Genomic DNA, 22,367 nt, shown 5'->3' on the forward strand with positions numbered 1-22,367 from the left:
GATTTGAACTGTTGACCGTTTGGTTAGCAGCTGAGCTCTTAACCAGTACGTCACTCAGGCTCCACATTTAACGTAATACTTTGTGATTGAGTAGTAAAGAGAATATGATAGATTCTCATCAAACTTTAGATGATACAAATTGTTACTGAACTTCTTCGTATTCTTGAAAAAGAAATAGAGGAATAAAGTCTTTGTTCCAATTTATTGTGTTCATACTGCATCCCAGGAGAATATTTTCAGATATAAAAATGGGATCAGACTTGGTTGATAATTTATTATCTTACAACATAAACAGCGTTTAAAGAATGGTGTTAAGATCATTGTTGCATGAGCAAATGAACAATTAAACAAATAAACTAGCCACAAATACAGACTGAGAATCTAGCTTTTGGGGTAACCGAGTAATTTGCCCTCATGTTGAGTTTATCAGGGTTCACATACAATGTCTCATTTGGCCTTCACTAGAACCCTATTAGATATTTAATATTACACCCAATTTGTAGATTAAGAAACGGAAGCTCAGGGACATTGGATAGCTTTCTCAAGTTTGCAGAGCTAGCAACTGGGACTGGAATCTGAATTAAAATTATTATTGTAAATCACAGATAACCACAAACCTTTCAGAAGCTACAGAATAGCTTTGTCCTCTCTAGGGGAACACAGAGAATTTTAAGTTATCCAGACTGATTATCCAGGGGCCATTCCATACTCAGGCTTCCTTTTACTACCAGTCTATGAGTCATTTCCTTAAAAGTCAATTAAAAATTATGTTTCCAGACTCTTCTGCATATTGCAGACTGTAAGGGTTATTCTCCCTCTGCCCTTCTAGATGGTGGGTGTAGTCCATTTAAGAAGATCTGATGATGTATTTTGGGAAAGAAGATTTATTCATAATTTAGAAGCCAAAATGAAGTCTTTGAACTAATTTACCCATCCTTTTCTCCTATTCCCATTATTAGCAGATGGTTCAGAAAATGCCTATAATTTTTCTGTAGCCCAAATAGCATCCCTTTTTTTCTCTACAGACAAATTTGTTCATGATTTTTTTTTAGAAATAAAACGTATAATCTGGACATTTTAATAACTGGAAAACATTTAAAATGCGTTGGGGTAATGTTTAAATATTTAGAATAGCACCCTATAAAGTGAATTCCTCTAAGTTGAGAGTCTTGAAACAAGCAAGCTGACATCTATCCAATATTATCTGACATTATGCTGAATGAAAAACAACTTTGTTATAGTGGACTGTTATATTGTAACTTTAAAACATGCAGATAGCATTAACATTTATCTTAATAACTAGATATTCTTCAAATGTGTTATATGCCATAGCATTTTTATGCACATATTTTTCACCTAACGTTTTAAGAACAACTTCTAGGTGGTTTGGAATAAATGCAAAACAGAAAGAATAAAATAGATTTGGCTAATATACTCTCCAGTTCCATAAAACTATATTGCATTAGAATAATTACTACTTGAATGTATAGTCTGTTTAATACAATTTCCTAATATACAGAGATGACTCTTAGAAGACACATCTCAGAATGGGCAGACATTTGCTACAGAGACATGGCCACTAGTCTGTGCTGTTGTACAAGGAATAGTTATTTTCAGCAACTAGTTCTAAAAGGAGCTAGCACCACTTATTCTGTTTTAAGAACCACAACTGTATCATATCCCAAGTTTAGCTTTTCTATTTTCTGTTATATACTATTTGAAAAGTCAATATTGGGGAAAATATTAAAGTAAAATAATGTAAATCTATCAATGGTTCCCCTTTGTTTCTGAATTCAAGAAAGATGGCATTGTAATACTAATATGATATTAATAAATTATGAAATGTGAAGTATATTAAGCCACAAAATTATAGTTTCCTCTAATTGGATGTATTATACAAAGATATTCTAGCAGCTGGATTTAACTAATGATCCACTAATTTGTCTACACATATTACTAACAAACCATCACTGAATAGCTTTTCTAGATGGCTTCATTATGATTATAGATAAACATGCCTAAACATATAAATTAGTAATAATTTGTATGTTACATTCCATTTTGGGTAATTTTTTTCCTCAGTTATCCATAAACATTTTCAGTTTTGCTGGTTAATACTCATCTTTTTTTTTTTTTTTTAATCTTAGATGAGTTTCTCATACTTCTCTGAGGAACTGTAAATTGTAGCCACAACATTCAAAATTGATTCAGGATTTGGATAATTCGGAGATTTTTAACTACAAGCAATATTGTGAACTCTTCTTATTGTGAACTTTACAAAACATGACTTCAAAAAGCTGAAAATTGACTTTTCTAAGTACACGACAGTTTGAAAATCAGAATGAGAAATGTGAAAGTTTATCAGAAGTTGCCTCAGGATGCTTCGCTGTTTCTCAGAAAACAAGGTGGTTCTAAATATAGATGTTCTTTACCTGTAGCAATGGTCAAACACTGTGGAATGGCTTAGCTCAGAGAAAAGCATCAAACATGCACCATTTACCTGAAATGATATGACGGATGATTGCATTAAGAGAACAATTAATATTCCTCAGTCAATTAGTGATGATGAACAAGTATAGGCTGTTGTTCTGAATAATATTTCTATTGTGAAGGCAAGACACTTTAATCAAACGCCTGCCTTGTTTAAAAATGGAAATATCACAAAAACTGTTAGTCTGAAAACATCACTACACCCTGCTACGTGAAAATCTGTACTGCACTTGCAAAGACATCTAAGCTAGAATATTTTCTGGTAACAGGCAGATCAAATATTCATGGAAGTTGGTAATTCAATTTTAAAAGCCGTGGACATGTCGTTGTCATAGATGTTTTACTATTCAGATGTCTTTTGCAATGCCTCATACCAAAGAATGTTTTATCTTTATGAAGACTAATGTCATGCCAATTCATCTACAGTCTGAATATTGTCACCTATAACAAGTTAAATATATTATTTTGTGGACATAAAATGACAGTGTCTGAAGGCTCTGGCTAGAGAGATGAAGCAGTGGCACTTGTGTGAATTTCTGCTCCAAAATTTAGGGTTTGTTTCCTAATCTCTCTGTGCCTCATTTCTTCAAATATAAAAGCACGACTATGTTAAACCAACACAAAATCAAGCCCATTGTTGTTGAGTTGATTCCAACTCATAGCAACCCTGTAGGACAGAGTAGAACTGCCACATAGGGTTTCCAAGGAGTAGCTGGTAGATTTGAACTGCCAACCTTTTGGTTAGCAGTGGAGCTCTTAACTACTGCACCACCAGGGCTACACATATATTTCAGAGGATAATAACAGTAACTGTCTTGCAGGGTTCTTATGAAAATAATATATGATAATGCTTATCAATACTTTAGCATATCAGGCACTTCTTAAGCATGCATTGATTGTTGGGTATATGCAATTATTATTATTTGTTATTTTATTAGTTTGAGGAACTAAAATTCTTCAGGGAAAGTCAGGTTCTATAAAATGTAGCCAAGGAAAATATCCTCCATATGTTTTCAATTTAGCATCTCTGGACTTTTAACACTGCCCACATTTTTTTTTTTCACTATTGTGGCTCCCACATTTACAACCCTGCCAAAAACTTCTTTTGACTCCATAAGTAAGGAAATATTGAAATTTTGTTATTCATGTGGCACCCCACTGTAAGTAAGTAGGATAACATTGGAAAACTGGGTTTTATCACTACACCATTGACATGTTCACTTGGATCAGAGTGCTTGATTCACCCTTGTTGTGTGCCTTTGAGTCAATTCCAACTCATAGAGACCCTATAGGACAGAGTAGAGCTGTCCCATAGGATTTCCTAAACTGTAATCTTTATGGAAGTATATCCCTAGGTCTTTTCTCTCACAGAGCCACTTGGTGGGTTAGAATCACTGACCTTTCAGTTAGCAGTGGAACGCTTAACCGCCACCGGGGTTCCTTACCAGTTAGTTAACCATAGGTAATTCGCTTAACTTTACTCATGCACAGCTATTTCTTTTATCAATGATTACTACCAATTTTTCAACAGTGCTGCAAGTATGGTAAAATGAGCTGGTATTTATAAAAGGCCTAGCACAGAATTATTAGCTCCTTCCCACTACCTACCTTATTCTATTTATTTTCCTGTCTTCGCAGCAGGAATACCAACTAATCCTGGTTTCTGTCCTTCCCATTACAACCAAGTGAACTTCCAGTTTCCTAATGCAGGCATTAGTTGTTTTCAGGTTGTGTGTTACTCAAGGTTTTGAGCTCAAGTGTCTATTTTTTATTGCAAGTAGGAAGCTTATGAAAAGATTTCCTGTGTGAGACAGGTTTTGCCACATTTTCATGGTCTCCTGTTTTCTAAAGGCTAGCGTCTACTATTTTTCTTGATATTCTGCACTGTTTTCCTGCTTTCCTTCCCTCAGCTCTCATCTCCTTGTGCCCCTCACCCTGACTCATTGTCCTTTCAGGACTCGGCTTTTTAAATTCTTACTATCTCTGTTTGGGCTTTTCGTCAACTGGTACTCAAGCCTCTCTCCTCTCCAGTGCCTCAGGTCTGCTTACTGATTCCTTGTCTAGTTTCTAGCCATGGCCTCGTGGCCTCCTTTGACTTTTGCTTATAATCTGGGTCCTGGCTGCTTATATAATTTTTGACCTCTGCTTCTGGCCTGACCTCTGTTACCTGGACTTATTTTACCTGTCTTCTTATCTTTACATCTACTGCTTTATTTTGACTTCCAGTTTTATTACATATCCTGAATCCTGACCCTTCCGTTGATTGAATCTTATCCTGTATCCTGCTAATTTTATTGACACTATTATTATTTATAACCACTCTGGAACCTGATTGGGGAAAAAACAAACAAGCAAACAAAAATACACATGAAGGTAAGATCTAGGACCACTAGCATTTATAAAAAAGTAATGGTATTTGTTTCCCACAACCTTTGATTCTTATGTTTCGCCCTCTTGGCTTAACAGCGACTTGTCACCCAGGGAACAAATGTTGACCATCAATTTCCATTTCTTCCTCCCAAACAAATCCTCTTTTTAGGGGCTTCTTTCATTAAAATGTTAACAATTTATATTAACTTCAATGCTAAATCTCTCAAACATATCTGAATTTTAACAAAGTCAAGTACAGTTTGCAGAAAGAGCAAAAAGGTGGTATGATGGATACTTAGGTTTAGGATACCTTACATTATAGGAGGACTTGAAGGCATTTGAATGCTTAAATCTGACACTGTTGCTGTTGTTATGTGCCTTCGAGTCACATCTGACTCATAGCAACCCTACAAGACAGCAGAACTGCCCCATAGGATTTCCAAGGAGTGGATGGTGGATATGAGCTGCCGACCTTTTGGTTAGCAGCCGAGCTCTTAACCACTACTCTTAACCAGGGCTCCAGTCTGACATTAGGTTGGTTCAAAAGCAGGGGAGGCCTTCAGACCTTGAAAGGGACAGAGAGAAACTCTGAAAAGAAGATCAAAGTGTTTTAATATGTCAGTGGTCAAAAAGAAACAAAAAAAACAAAGGGTGAGAAGACAACACAGTGATGCCCATTGGAAAATGGAATGGGGTCTGGCACCTCCTCCATGTGATGTTTGCAGAGACAGAGGCACTGAGTATAGGGGCTGGAAGGGACCTTCGCAACCATGTAGTGCAATCCCCTTATTTTTCCAGGATGTTCAACACGCATCATTTTCTTCTTGCTTCTTGTGGGTCCATACTTAGAAACTTTGGCCCTGAATGTTCAATGATTTCAAAAATAGCAGCTGCCTTAGAACATATTGAACTCGATTAAAAGGAGAAACAGCTTCTCTGGCAAAAAAAAAAAAAAAAAAAAAAACCTTATATATGTGTGTAGAACACACTTTCCCATCTGCTCATTTTCCACTTTAAGTCAGGTTTCCTTTTTTATATCAAGTGATGTAATGCTGTCAAAGCTTCTGGGTCAATTTTAATTGTTGGAGCATGAGGGGAATCTTTTAAAGGGAGTCACAAAAAGCAAAAAAAAAAAAAAAAAAGGGAGTCAAGTTACTATATACTCTGTGAGGGATACTCAGAGTTTCCAACAGTAATTTTCAGCAGTTATGGGTGTTATCTCCTTATATACACTTGCTCGGACGCAAGTTCAGTTTGAAACAGAAGAAAATTTAGAACAAGTTGACGAGAGCCAAAGTACAACCTTGAGTATATCCCACCTGAATTTAGAGACCTTCTCAAGAATAGACTTGACATGTTGAACACTAATGACCAAAGACTAGATGAGTTGTGGAATGACATCAAGGACATTATACATGAAGAAGGCAAGAGGACATTAAAAAGACTGGGAAGAAAGAAAAGTCCAAAACGGGTGTCAGAAAAGACTCTGAAACTTGCTCTTGAATGTCAAGTAGCTAAATCAAAAGGAAGAAAAGATGATGGAAAAGAACTGAACAGAAGATTTCAAAGGGTGGCTTGAGAAGACAAAGTAAAGTATTATAATGAAGTGTGGCAAAGATACGGAGATGGAAAACCAAAAGAGAAGAACACGCTTGGCATTTCTCAAGCTGAAAGAACTGAAGAAAAAATTCAAGCCCCCAGTTGCAATATTGAAGGATTCTATGGGGACTCGACGCAGTGGGTTTATGGGGAAAATATTAAACAACTCAGGAAGCATCAAAATAAGATGGAAGGAATACACACAGTCAATACGCTCAAAAGAATTGGTCTACGTTCAACCATTTCAGGAGGTGCCATATGAGCAGGAACCAATGGTACTGAAGGAAGAAGTCCAAGCTGCACTTAAGGCATTGGCAAAAAACAAGCCAACGAACCCAGTGCTGTCGAGTCGATTCTGACTCATAGCGGCCCTATAGGACAAAGTAGAACGCCCCATAGAGTTTCCAAGGTGAAAAACAAGGCTCCAGGAATTGATGGAATATCAACTGAGATGTTTCAACAAATGGATGTAGTGCTGGAAGTACTCACTTGTCTAAGCCAAGAAATTTGGAAGACAGCTACCCAGCCAACCAAATGAAGAGATCCATATTTATGCCTATTCTCAAGAAAGGCGATCCCACCAAATGTGGAAATTATCTAACAATATCATTAATATCACACACATGTAAAATTTTGCTGAAGATTATTCAAAAGCAGCTGGAGCAGTATATCGACAAGGAACTGTCAGAAATTCAAGCCAGATTCAGAAGAGGATGGAGAACCAGGGATATTATTGCTGATGTCAGATGGATCCTGGCTGAAAGCAAGAGAATACCAGAAGAATGTTTACCTGTGTTTTATTGACTATGCAAAGGCATTTGACTGTGTGGATCATAACAAATCATGGATAACATTGCTAAGAATGGGAATTCCAGGACACTTAATTGTGCTCATGAGGAATCTGTACACAGATCAAGAGGCAGTCAAAGAACAGAACAAGGGAGACTTTAAACGAAGGGTTTAAAGTCAGGAAAGGTATGCATCAGGGTTGTATCCTTTCCCCATACCTATACAATCTGTATGCTGAGCAAATAATCTGAGATGCTGAACTATAAGAGGCAGTAAGATTGGAGGAAGACTTATTAACAACCTGCCTTACGCAGATGATACAACTTTGCTTGCTGAAAGTGAAGAGGACTTGGAACACTGATGATGAAGATCAAAGACCACAGCCTTCAGTATGGACTATACCTCAACATAAGGAAAACAAAAATCCTCACGACTGGACCAATAAGCAAGATCATGATAAGCAGAGAAAAGATTGAAGTTGTCAAGGATTTCATTTTACTTGGATCCACAATCAACACCCAAGGAAGCAGCAGTCAAGAAATTAAAAGATGCATTGCATTGGGCAAATCTGCTGTAAAAGACCTCTTAAAAGTGTTAAAAAGCAAAGATGTCACCTTGAAGCTGAAGGTGCGCCTGACCCAAGCCATGGTATTTTCAGTCGCCTCCTACGCATGTGAAAGCTGGACGATGAATAAAGAAGACCAAAGATGAACTGACACCTTTGAACTGTGGTGTTGAAGAAGAATATTGAATATACCATGGACTGCCAAAAGAATGACCAAATCTGTCTTGGAAGAAGTACACCCAAAATGGTCCTTAGAAGCAAGAATGGTGAGACTATGTCTCACATACTTTGGACATGTTGTCAGAAGGGATCAGTCCCTGGAGAAGGACATCATGCTTGGTAAAGTAGAGGGTCATCGAAAAAGAGGAAGACCCTCAATGAGATGAATTGACACAGTGGCTGCAAAAATGGGCTCAAGCATAGCAACGAATTTGGGGACGGCGCAGGACTGGGCAGTGTTTTGTTTTGTTGTGCATAGGTTTGCTATGAGTTAGAACCAAATGGATGACACCTAACAACAACAACAACATAGGCATCTCCAAATACCCTTAATAGCATATACCAATTAGGGGAGGTTTTATTTAAATAATTTTCTATAAAATGTTTATAATAATTGTAAACATTCTAGTGCCAACTTGATGCTAGAGGAGTAGAAAAGCTTGTAGGCTCAGTCTGTGTACTTACCTCAGGTAATAAAATGTTTAGCTGACAAACATCTTTGAGTGAACCAATTAGTCAAGATTCATCTTATGGTAGCATGACCTCTCTCAGCATCCAGGAAAATTTGTTTGGCACATCTCACAATCAGATTATAGTACTCATCACAAACTCCTTTAGGTATTTCATTACTTTTTCATCTATGAGGGCTGAGATATCATCTGTCTGATCCATTCCTTTTCCCACTGCTTGGATAATAGGTTGCAAATACTAAATATCTGTTGACTTTAGAGGATCATTGAGAGTGCAAGAAGATGTGGCATGAGGCCAGATTTGGTCCATATGAATGAGGGTGGGTGGTAAGAAGAGAAGGATACGAGGCAAGCCATTCTGCAGGCTGAGGGGGGTGCGCATGTGTTTGGCCACACTTATGGACTGCTGCGGTGTCATTAAAGAAACCATAACTATTTTTTGTCTATATGAAAACTGACTGGGCTTGGGATAATAAACTTGGCAAAATTTTGCAGACATTTTCTAGATACGAAGAATTACTTTTTAAGTAAATATCAAAAAACCAAACCAGTTGCCATTAAGTCGATTCGAACTCATGGCAACTCTATGTTTCAGACTAGAACTGTACTCTGCAGGGCTTTCAGTGGCTGTTATCATTCAAAGTAGATCACCAGGCCCTTCTTCCAGGGTGCCCCTGGGTGGATTTGAACTGCTAACTTTTCAGTTACTATACAAGTTCTTAACCGTATGTAGTACCCAGGGACTTAAAAAACTACAAAAAAAAAAAAAAACTCACTGCCATCAAGTCAGTTCTGACTCATAGTGACCCTACAGGGACTTAGTTAGCTAATAAACCTATAATAATAAAAAAAGAAATCTCCATGGAATCTTCATAATATGCCCTGCCTTATTTTATTTTATTGTGTCTTAGCTCTAAACTTCCTGTCCAATATTTTTGGAATTGTGGGCCTGTGGGTTTTTGGGGTATACATACTGGACTCTGAAAAATATTATATCTAACCATCTATTAGAAAAATTACATAAAGTAAAATGCTGACTCACTTTCCTGTTTCAATTTTTTGAAAAGGGTAAGTATATGCAATGCTTATTTCTCATATACAGTAAAACTTCCTAAATCAGTGTAAATCATATATTATTCCCTGCTATACAAAATGTGCCTTAAGCATAAAAGAGTTGTCATATTCTCACAGCAGATTTAAACCCAAATAAAAAGAAAAAAAAGTATTTAGTATATTATTCTCTATGAGTATAGAATGAAGTCATTTTTATTTTTAAACAAAGAGCTCATTTTATATATTAGAGAAGAATATTCATAATTTTGAAGAAAAGTGTTCTGTTTTAGAAAAACACAGCCTAGTTATAATTTGGTAATTGCTGCACCGTATTATTCCCCTTAGATATTAGAAATAATAACTACTCATCTCCCACTGTAAGCCCTTGCCCAGCTAGGACATTTGAATACATCTTCTCCTGTTGTTAGTCATATTGCAATTTTTCTCCCATAATCTCAGTGATGAGACAATCTTTCTTTTCCTGTATCCAGGGACACTGTATTGCCTCTTCTGTACCACATACCCTACAATCCTGCAATCTTTTATCCCTTAGTGGACCCCTTAATTTTTCTTCCCTTCCATATAAAGTTATGTTTAAATTAACACTGTAGTTAGATAACGTATGCTAAACATCATTTAATTTTCACATTCACATATAACTTAAAGATAATCACAGTAACCAGATATTTTACTTGATTAATTATTTAGGCTCCTCTCCATGATTATTTACTTTGCAATCCAGTCTTCAGAAAGCATTGCCATGTGTCTCAGAGACTGCTCCACCTGTTCCTACGAATCAATAGCTCCTGTTGGTGGAAGAAAGAAAGTGGCTTACAAGAAGAAAACTTTCTGTAAAAGATGAGCTCATTCAAATGAAGTGAGGTTAAAAAAGGCTCCTGCTCAGTGGCAAACTCCCAAAAGAAGCAGCACAGGAGACGTGCTAAGAGTTGGAACTGTGTCGTTCCCCACCTTCAAATCATCTGTTCCACTGTGACTTGGAAATACTGAAAAACCTGCCATTGAGGTAAAATCAGGTCAAGCTATGCAAAAGAGGGGAAGCTGACATTTCTGGATCACCTATTATAGTTCGGGTAATGTGAAAGTGGGCTTTTTTTCCACATATTATCTGACTTAATTCTCAAAAAGGTAGATTTTATCATCTACTTTTTTTTTTTAACAAGCATAAAAACTAAGGCTAAGGTCACACAGCTAAAAAGGTCCAGGCTCAGACATAAATATTTTCCACTTAAAGTCTATGCTTTCCCACGGAAATACCACAAACTTCCTTTTTTCCTTACAAATCTCGCTTGCTTCCAAATCCATCCATCCAGCTACCTTCCTTTCTTCCTCTCTCCTTCCCTCCTCACCTCTCTTCTTCTGGCAAACATACATTGGCATTTACTGTGTACCAATTACCAAGTTAGGTACCAGGAACAATACGTTATGGTACTAAGCAAGAGGAGTATACTTCGCTTTATTTATTTTAACAACATTGTACAGATAAGTTCTAATTAACTATCTAAATTTTACATCAATGTAAAATGTGCAAAATGCATACAATAAATGAAAGTATGTAGTATATTAGCAAGTTTGATCCTGAGGAAAATAAATAAGGCAAACGTTTGCCTCCTATGATGGTAATGTAGGCAAACTATAAAGAGACAAAACGCTTGAAACTCAAAAATGATTTGTATGTATGTGCTTAAAATGAATGATTTGATGTTACTAAACAGAGCTGACCTGACTTCCCAGCATACAGTAAGCCTTGAAAGATGTCTGCCATTGAATATTTTAGCTGCACAAATGAGGAAGCACAAGACAGCCCAATATCTTATTTCTGCAATCATCTCCCCTTGCCCTTAGTAGTTACAGTATGGTAGTCTAGTCTCTGCTTCTCACGGCATATAAATGGTTTTCAGAAGTGAGGGGACAAGTCGGAAGTATTTGGTCAGGTGTTTTAAATATTTCTTGATGAATGTGATGTATTATCATTAAAGGAGGATATGGCCCTGGATGCTTTCAGTAGGTGAATGCAGAAAAAAAAGATTTGTGAGTACTCTGCATAGATAATTAATTCTACCCAGAACTGCAGTTGAGCACTGGCAAGTCTTCATAGCTCAATGAGGTTTTTGGGCAGGATCTCCCATCTTTGAGTCATCACAGAATGCTTTACACATTCTACCAGTCTAATTGTGGAAGTTAGTAGAGGGCCCAGAACACAGGATGAAATGCTGTGGGTTTTTTTTTCTCTACCTTTTTACAGGGAATAAGGCAAATTTCATACAACTAACAAATGTCGATAATACCTTGGTTTATTAAACCCTCCAAAAGTAAAAGCCTGTCTCCAGGCTACTCCATTTAAAACTAGTCATAACAGAAAATTTTTAATAGCTTCTGGTGATAGAAAAATATTTGATAGATGTACAGTAATAAGTAAAATGATTGATTAATACACTATGCTATTGTTAGCTGCCATGGAATCGGCCTAATTCATGGTGACCTCATGTACAGTGGGATCAGGTTGTTGTGATCTGTAGGGATTTCACTGGCTGATTTTTCAGAAGTAGTTTACCAGTCCTTTCTTCCTAGTCTGTCTTAATCTAGAAACTGCTGAAACCTGTCAGCACCATAATATCACGTGAACCTCCACTGACAGACAGGTGATGGCTGTGCTTGAGGTGTATTGGCTGAGAATCCAACCCAAGTCCCCCACATGGAAGGTGAGAATTTTATCACTGGAGAGTACTGTAACCTCTATAATTTGAAGAGAGATTCAAAAGATGCCAACAGAGATGTTTTATGTGGTGACGCAGTGGTTAAGAGCTTGGCGGCTAAACCAAAGGTTGGCAGTTCAAATCCAACAGTCACTCGTTGAAAGCCTTATGGGGCATTTCTACTCTGTCCTATCAGGTTGTTAGGAGTCAGAGTGGACTCAACAACAGGTTTTTTGGACTCATTGAATACTTACTAACATCAGACTCTCTACAAATACTCTTTCATTTAATTTAATCCTCTCATCTATGTCCCACCCATAAATCCATTGCCATCAAGTTGATTCTGACTCAAGTAGAAGAGAGTAGAACTGCCTCACGTGGTTTCCAAGGAGCAGCTGGTGGATTTGAACTGCTGACCTTTTGGTTACCAGCCAAGCTCTTAACCACTGTGCCATCAGGGCTCCCTTCTATGTTTTAATGAGCTCGAATTGCCATCTAGTCAATTCTGACTCATGATGACCGCAGGTATTGCACAGTAGAAATGCATTCCATAGGGTTTTCTAGGCTGTTACCCGTCAGAAGCTGACCAGCTTTCAAATGAGGTAGATAACTATTTTTTACTCCAGTACACAGTGTGGAAACTGTGACTTAAAGACTTGACGTTCAGCTTGCTTAACGCCACATATCTAGTAAGTGGTGGAGCCAAGATTTACATGTAGGGGTCTGACTCCATGGTCTTCCCTCTTAATCACTTCACTACGCTCTATAACGGAACTATCAAGATTTTTAAGATTTCATCCAATTGTCTGACATCATGTAGATATAGTTGTATCGTGTCATCTTATTAATCAGATGTTGCAGTATACATGACCTGGAGAAAGAGGCTCCTGATGAAGCATATTGTTTTTATGCTGCAGTTCTTATGAATATGTCATGAAATACAATGTTTCTATTAGAGAATATGATAAGCAAAGGTTGCAAGTGCAAAGAGTGTCAATAAAACAAAGCACCTAGAGGAGACTAACCTCTTTTTAACTGTTGGGAAGGGGAAAGCATTGAATAACAAAGTTCCTAAGTTTTAAGTCTTTTTTTTTTTCTCAAAATAATAAGTCAGTTCACTTTTTAAACAGAATTATGAATAACCAGAGGTAAAATATCCATTTTTGAACAGAGGTTCACACCTAGAAGGAAAAGCTAGCATCTTCCCAAGAGTAATTTTGATTCAGTTAAGTCCAGGGGAACACAATATTGATCCAAAAACACACTTCTCTACTGGGAGTCTTTGAAAGGGATTTAATGAGCCACAATCTCTCTCTGTATGGACTATATCCTGAGAATAAATTAAGCTCTTTTGCAAGCCAAATTAACTCTTTCAGGCCACTTGAGTATATTTCAGTACACTGAAGCAGTGTGTTACAGACAACCTGTCTTAAAATTTATAAACCCTTGAACCTTGAAAATTTTGCCTAGGTACTCACTTTGGGATTATTATTTCTGGTTGAAAAAATAGGTGAATTTGTATCAAGTGGAGAATGGTAAGTATAAGCAGAAATATAATATTTATAAAATATAAGGCCCTATAGAAGTACAAAACAAAAAAAAAAACCCAGTGCCATCGACTTGACTCCAACTCATGGCGACCCTATAGGACAGAGTAGAACTGCCCCCATAGAGTTTCCAAGGAGCGCCTGGTGGATTTGAACTGCCAACCCTTTGGTTCATAGCTGTAGCACTTAACCACTACGCCACCAGGGTTTCCTTATAGAAGTACAGAGACACTAAATAGGAAGTTGGGAGAGTTGGTTTCCAGTCCCATCACTATCCCCAGATAGGACCTTGGATGAACCTCTTAAATTTTCCTGGATTTAGCATCTTTATTTATGGAATGCCGTGGCTGTGAATCCTAAAGATCTGGAAGGCCGTAGGATAATTATAAGGTCTCTGCACATTTACCTTAGCATAAAACATTATCTATAAATGTGATAGTTTGGTCACTATTGTATCGGTCTGGGTCCAGTCAGGAACACAGAAGCCATGGCAGTTCAATGGAGGAAATTTAATGCAGGAAATAGTTAAAAAAAAAAAAAAAAAGATTTACAGAGTTGAAAAGCCAACCAAGAAATGGGAGGCTACCCAGAGATTTGCAGCAGTGTTAGCGGTTTTACACCAGCATTAGCTAATACAAACCTCCAAAAATCACACTCTTTATTCAGTGGTCCTAAAGACATTGGAGGAAAAAAAAAAAAATCTTCCCAAAGAACTATGCTTTAAGCAATACAGCTCATGTTCCACTTTGCTTGGAAAAAAATCTCATTTGATGTTAGGATCAATACTTACTCCTGTGTAATGGCAAAGATTTTGACATAAGGTCAGGAACTTCTAGAGGATAAGACTGGAGGGGCTGGGAGAAGATTTATTAATAGTACGTTGGGAGAACTTTCAAAGCAATCCTAAGTCCCCGAATATTTATATCGCACGTGAGTGGGCGCCAGAAAGCCCCCACTGCAAATGAGGCCTTTAATCATTGGTTGACAGGATTCTCTATGTACGGGTATCAGTTCCCAGTCATTCCAACACTTGCCATAGAGGACAGAATGGAGATTCCAGTGAGTACCATAGACTCATCCTTCTACATTGCTTCCTAGAAGAACACTGGAATTTTCAGGTATACTCCTCTCCACATAAAGCCCACGTAATTCAGGATATTAATTCCAACTGCATAGGTAGATCTTGAGGATCCCTGGAGGCATAGTGGTTAAGCACTCAGCTGCTAACTGCAAGGTTGGTGGTTCAAACCCGCCAGCTTGCTCCGGGGGAGAAGTGGCAGTCCGCTTCCGTAAAGCCTTGGAAACCCTTTGGGGCAGTTCTACTCTGTTCTATAGGGTTGCTATGAGTTGGAATCAACTTGATGGCAGTCATTTGGTTTGGTTCAGGCAGATCTTGATTAAACTATTTATCATAATCCCTCCATACATACTTCCATTTGCCAGGTACTGGTTTAGGAACTGAAGTTTAAGCCAATCAGCATTTGGCATCCCAAGGCAATTGTTACTGATCCAAAATTAATGCATGGCCAATCAAATCAATAGGAAATATTTTCTATTCCACACTTGGGGAGAAGCTTTCTCTGTCCTTGCCTTTCTGAGCACAAGAAAGTACAAATGGTGCTGGAATCATCTTGCTAACATGGCATAGTCAGCCTAAACTCAAAACTGACACACCAAAGAGGGCAAAATTAAGAGAATTCTAGGGAAATAGCACCAGAACCGTGATTGAGTTTTGCCTTGTCTTTGGACTTTGTATTATATAAATAGCACATATCCTTATATTTTATGCAAGTCTGAGTTTTCTGTTGCTTATAGCCAAGAGTCTCAAACTGATCCAAAGGCTATGGAAGGGGTCAACCAAGTGGATTTAGGCTAAACATGACTTAGTGTTCAATTGTCTAGCCATGGTGGATCAAAACCAGAAGTGTGCCGTCATGTTAGGAAATTAGACATTGCTGCAAACAGGGCTTAGAACTGGTTCAAATCAGTTCAGTCGCGGCCAATGAAGCAAAACCCAAACAGGCTCAAATTTTTTAAATTTGGTTGATCTGGAGCCATAACCAGAACAGGAAAAATTACAAGCTGAAGCCTTGAAATGGGAGACTAGGAAGAGGCACAGTGAGCCCCTCAGGAGCCTGATGTGTGAGACCGAAGTACTGCCAGGACTGAGGAAAGGGATATACTCTCAAAGCGGCACGCTTGGCCGCTGGCTTTGAGCGGGGCACCACTGTTTCCAACTGGCAAAATCCAACAGGCAAGGGATTTGGTTGCTATGCAACATATATGCTGCCTTTCTTTTCCAAGAGGGAGATTAAGTTTCCAGAAGGGTTTTGACCTGTAATTTTTCTCGTTCTGGTTATGATTCTGGTTCACTCGAATTTTAAAAACTCAGTTCTGTTCTGGTGTTGCTTCCGTGGACATGATTGAACTGGGAAGAACCAGTTCAAAGCCCTGGTTGCAAATGATTCCATCTGTCTCACTTTCAGAGATAAAATACTTTATCTCTGATGTGTTTCTTATTTTTCTGATTCTCATGCCCAACCAGAGTAACACTTGGGGTAATGGAAAAGTAGATTTCACAATGAAGAAGTTTTAGAAAAATTATATATGCTCAGTATAAAGTACAGATGCAACTGACATTACAGAACTACGGGCTAAACAGTGTTATATAAGAATTAACTCTGGCACCAAGTGTACCCTGAATATTTGGATTATAATTTATAAGTTGCATTTATCAATAAAAGATAACAATTTAAAGAGAAGCATATTTTGGGACTTGTAGGAGTTTTTTTTTTTTTTTTTTTTTTTAGGAGTAGAGCACACTTTCTATGGCAATACCTATGGATATAAAGCAAGCATGACTTCAGTCTATTTGCCGCAGAGAAAAGGTGAATTTATTTTGGGTAATACGTAAGATAATTGTACTTTATTAAAAGAGGATACTCTTGAAATGTCGGTATGTGTGTGTAATGCTTAGAAGATATGAGTGGGAAGGTAATCAGTACTTGACTATTTTGGCTGTTCAGGCTCCCTTCTCTCCTCTTGCTGACAGTATCCTTTTCATTCACTTCTCTCAGGTGATTCCCATGAAGCTAAATTTATATCATAGTTTTTGCTATCAAAGCAGTCATAGAGACTACACTAAGGGATTAGTATTTGACCCAATATGAGCCAATCAGATTCTTGTTTTTTTTAGGGATTTGGAACTTTTTCAGAGACAAAAGTTTCTTATGCAGAGTTATTTGATGGAGAATTAGATAAAAGGTTGACAAGTTTTTAACACTGATATCCCTAGCACAGTTACAGCACCCAAATTTCCTAGGTATTGGCTGTATACTTCTTTTCTTCAGTTTTGTGAGCTATTCTACTACCCATCTAATTTTGCCTCTAAATATTCAGTTTTTGTCATTTAAAATGAAAGAACATTGATGAGACAGTCCCTAGTACGGTGCTTGGTTCTCTGTTTCATAATGGGCGGGAGAACCTTTTCCCATTTCAGTACTAGAGCTTTTTTAAAGCAAAATAATAACAATAATATGTTCCTTTACATTGAACAAGTTATGGACATACTTAACTGAATCTAACGAAATTCCTTGTAAGTAGATCAGAAGAGTAGAGCTATTCCCTTTAGTTCACTTATCTTCCTAATAGCATTATACATTGGCCTCAAGCAGGGAGTTCAAATTAAAGATCATTTTAGTGCCAGTTGAGTCTCATGACTGAGCCAGAACTGGAATAGGGGGTTAGCATTGAACTGTGTTTCACACACTCAAGTTCAGCAGCCTGCCAATATCCACAAATTCCATGTTGAAGAATGCTCATGGGGCTTCACCTCAAGGATCCACATATCAACCTCAGGGTAAGTTTCAGAGAAACATATGGCTACACGAACTCCTGAGAATACAAACTTGGTGGCACAGTTAGAATTGCAGGAATCTATTGTGGCATCCCCTTATGATAAGGTGACAGACTATACTAGCCATCCCCCACAAAAATACCCAGAGGAGTAAGTAATTTATGGTGAGTTTGTTTCTGTGATAGCTTATCTTGAGACCAAAGTTTCAGCAGAAGAAAAGGTTTTATTCATGGGAGTTTTATTTTAGAGTTTGCATGCTTAACATATGAGCAGATTAAAAATGTTTGTCTTTTATTTCCCCTCTATTCCTTTTTCTAATATTTTAGTCATGGATACAACAATAGATGCGAGGATAAACAAATTACTCTTTCTCAAATTAAGTGTAATTTTTAAGTATTATATTCATAAAACCATCTTATCTGTTAGTGATTTAAAAAAATCTGAATTTTGCCTGTGGACATATTAAAAGATTTTATATATATATATACACACACACATATATATATACACATACATATATACATTTTTTAAAAAAAAAAACAACAACAACAATGAAAAGATCTGCTGCTGAGGCTTCTTATATACAACGAAACACCTCATGGGATTCGATTCCTTGGCTAGGAGGTTTAGCGTCATGGTTTCATGGGACATGCCAGTTAATTGGCCTAATATCAATGTTTAGTACTTCTGTTCTACCTCTTCATTGTTTAGTCCCTTGGGTCATAAAAGCTTGCAAGCAGCCATCCAAGATACAGCAATTGGTCTTGATTTGCTTGGAGCAACAGAGGAAGAAGGAGAGTCAGGAATAGGAGGAGGAAATGGAAGTCATGGCTAATTGGTTCTGTGAACAACTCCTTTCTTTGCTGTGAGACCAGAAGAACTGTATGGTGCCCAGCTATCATTACAGAATGTTTTGATCAAAGATTCTAAAGAAGAATTCTGATCTAAAGCGGGAAAGCAGAAGAGAATTTCAAATACTCCTGGGATCCAGACTTTCTGAAGCCCCTGAGGCTGGATAACCCCCCAAAATTATTGCCCGAGATAATCTTTAAAATAAAAATATTCCCTGAAGTCTTCTTTAAACTAAACAATAGTTAAATTAGTGAAGAATGCCTGCCTTAAGCATTGTGCTCTTTTAAAGAACTATCTAAAAAAAACAAATCCAAAGCTGTGGAGTCAACATGGGATCAAATTGATAACAGTAACCTGAAAGGTTAGATAGGAAGCTTAGGGTGCAGTAAACTTTGTTACTGAGAGAGAAATAATTCAGAAAAGGAAGGTGAAAATACTTGACAACTTGAAGAATGTCATCAACGTCACTGAATGGTACATGTAGAAATTGTTGAATTGGTGTATGTTCTGCTGTGTATATTTTCAACAACAACAAAGATAAAATAAAATATTTTAAAAGGAGTATAGATAACATAAAAATTACAATAGAAGTATCATGACAAAATATACATCATTACTAGATAATTTGAATACAGTAGAGATAAAAATCTTAGTCTTGAAATATAAATACATTCAGAAAAATCCTAAGATTACATTATTGCACAGAAATTTTTATTCCTCTTAATATTAGTGGTATCAACCAGTTAAAAAATCTTTTGAATCTAAATGTTAGATGCTTCTGATTTCTAGTTTCCTGACAACCCATATTCAAGAAATAAGAAGAGGTATGACTACATAATCCTTTTGCTAAACTAGCTTACTCCACCAAAGCAAAAAGCCTCCAAAAATGGCCCTCAAATTGATGATAATAGCATATTCCATTTATTTCCTCAGCTTTCAAGTCCAATTTTATATTTACTTTATAATGTTGAATTGAGAGTTGGTTGGTAAAAAGAAAAGAAAAAAAAGAAGGAAGGGGAAGGAAAGTAAAGATGAGGGAAAAGAAACTGACTTTCTAAATCCCAATCCACAAATTCACTCCCCCTAAAATAATGTACCATCTTCCACCTACTCAAAACTGCCATTATTGAGTTTCTATTGGATCATTGAACAATTTTTGATCATTAATATGACATGCAAGTAAAATTTTGCTGAAGATCATTCAAAAGCAGCTGCAGCAGTACATCGACTACCAGAAATTCAAGCTGGATTCAGAAGATGTGGAACCAGGGATATCATTGCTGATATCAAATGCATCCTGGCTGCAAGCAGAGAATACCAGGAATATGTTTACCTGTGTTTCATGGACTATGCAAAGGCATTCGACTGTGTGGATCATTAACAAATTATGGATAACATTGTGAAGAATGGGAATTCCAGAACACTTAATCATGATCATGAGGAATCTGTACTGAGATTAAGAGGCAGTATTTGAACAGAACAATGGGATACTGCACAGTTTAATGTCAGGAAAGCTTTGTGTCAGGGTTATATCCTTTCACCATTCTTATTCAGTCTGTATGCTGAGCAAAGAATCCAAGAAGCTGGACTATATCAAGAGGAACATGACATCAACCTGCGATACACAGATGACACAACTTTGCTTGCTGAAAGTGAAGAGGACTTTAAGCACTTGCCAATGAAATTCAAAGACTACAGCCTTCAGTATGGATTGCACATCAACATAAAGAAAACAAAAATCCTCAAAACTGGACCAATAAGCAACATCATGATAAACAGAGCAAAGACTGAAGTTGTTAAGGATTTCATTTTACTTGGATCCACAATCAACACCCATGGATGCAGCAGTTAGGAAATGACACAACATTTTGCATTGGGCAAATCTGCTGCGAAAGACCTCTTAAAGGTGTTAAAAAGCAAAGATGCCACTTTGAGGAGTAAGATTCTCCTGACCCAAGCCATGGTATTTTCAATTGCCTTATCTGCATATAAAAGCTGGGCAATGAATAAGGAAGACCCAAGAAGAACTGACAACTTTGAATTATGGTACTGGTGAAGAATATTGAATATATCACGGATTTCCAGAAGAAGGAACAAATCTGTCTTGGAAGAAGTACAGCCAGAATGTTCCTTTAGAATCAAGGATGGTGAGATTTCATCTCAGGTACTTTGAACACGTTACTAGGAGGGACCAGTCCCTAGAGAAGGACATCATGCTTGGTAAAATAGAGGCTCAGTGTAAAACAGGAAGACCCTCAATGAGATGTATTGACACAGTGGCTGCAACACTGAGCTCAAGCATAACAACGATCGTGAGGATGGTGCAGGACTGGGCAGTGTTTTGTTCTGTTGTACATGGGATCGCTATGAGTTGGAACCAAATCAATGGCACCTAACAATAGCAGCAACATTTGATTTAAATGTAGTTCAGCTCATATATATAAAATTATGAAAGCTTTAAGAGAGCAAACAAAGAGCAGTTGCTGAGAAATATATAAATTTCAAGTTTTCAATTTGACCACTAGAGTGCACCATTGTAATCTCATGAATGTGACAGAAATGTGATGATGTATTTTTCTTAAATGTACATAAAAAAGAAACACAGTGTTAAAAACAAATCACATTTCTTAATTGCCACCAACCTCTAAATGCATGACAAATTGCATGCAAATTAGATTTAATTTACCTTATGTTTTATATGTTCACAAAAGGCTTGAAAAAAGCCACCTCCAAGGATTTGAAAGTTCTGCCTGTATTTTTCCCATTATCAGCATAACCAATGACAGGACTTGCTGTTTTCTTTCTTTTTTTTTTTTTTTATGGAATGTGATAATACAGAAGGAGAACAAGCGTTACATCTTCAGGTCAGGTGTGTGGTGTTCACCCCAGGGGTATCAGATTTTCTTTTTTATTTAAATAGAGATGTTTGCTCATTTAAATTACTCTCCACTGCTACCCTTCTGTCTGACAGTGAAAATGCATAATCAATCCTATAGCCACAATGGGGAAGGATAAAGCATATCCTGCAACAGGAACAAGGGGAAAAAGAAAAATATATAACTTGTTCCAAAGAGCAAATGAATCATAGAAATTAGAACGGAAAGGACCTATTATGCAGTGAAGACCACAGCTCAGGGAGAACACAGTTCCACTTATGTTTATTTCAGATTCCACGGCTCAGCATTTACACTGGTCTTCCAACAATAGCTCTCTCTTCCCCCTTCTAACAGCTTCCACATCCCATAATTGTCTGTAGTAGCTTTTTCTGCAGCCAGAATGAGATTGCTTTGAAGGCTAAGTTCACACACTAGAGTAATTAACTACATAATTGGCCTAGAGTGAATCTTATATTGTCTTCTATGTTACCTTCCTATTCCCCATCACGTCACTTAATAGAAGCTGCCACTATTTCTAATGTTCAAATCAGGAGATTTAAGAGGCTAATTTATCCAGCCATAGTGGGAAAAATGAAAAGGCTAGAGACATTCTTTTCACACTAAACCAAAACAAACCCGTTGCTATAAAGTCAGACTAAGAACAGAACTCCCCCATAGAGTTTCCAAGGACTGCCTCGTAGATTCAAACTGCCAACCTTTTGGTTAGCAGCTGTAGCATTTAACCACTATGCCACCAGGGTTTCCTCTTTTCGCACCAAAAAACCAAACCAAACCCAGTGCCATCAAGTCAATTCCGACTCACAGTGACCCTATAGGACAGAGTAGAACTGCCCCATAGAATTTCCAAGGAGCTCCTGGCGGATTCAAACTGCCGACCCTTTGGTTAGCAGCCATAGCACTTAACCACTATGCCACCAGGGTTTCCTCTTTTCACACAGGGACCTGA

This window comes from Elephas maximus, chromosome 9 (assembly GCF_024166365.1).
Source record: "Elephas maximus indicus isolate mEleMax1 chromosome 9, mEleMax1 primary haplotype, whole genome shotgun sequence".
NCBI classification, from domain to species: domain Eukaryota; kingdom Metazoa; phylum Chordata; class Mammalia; order Proboscidea; family Elephantidae; genus Elephas; species Elephas maximus.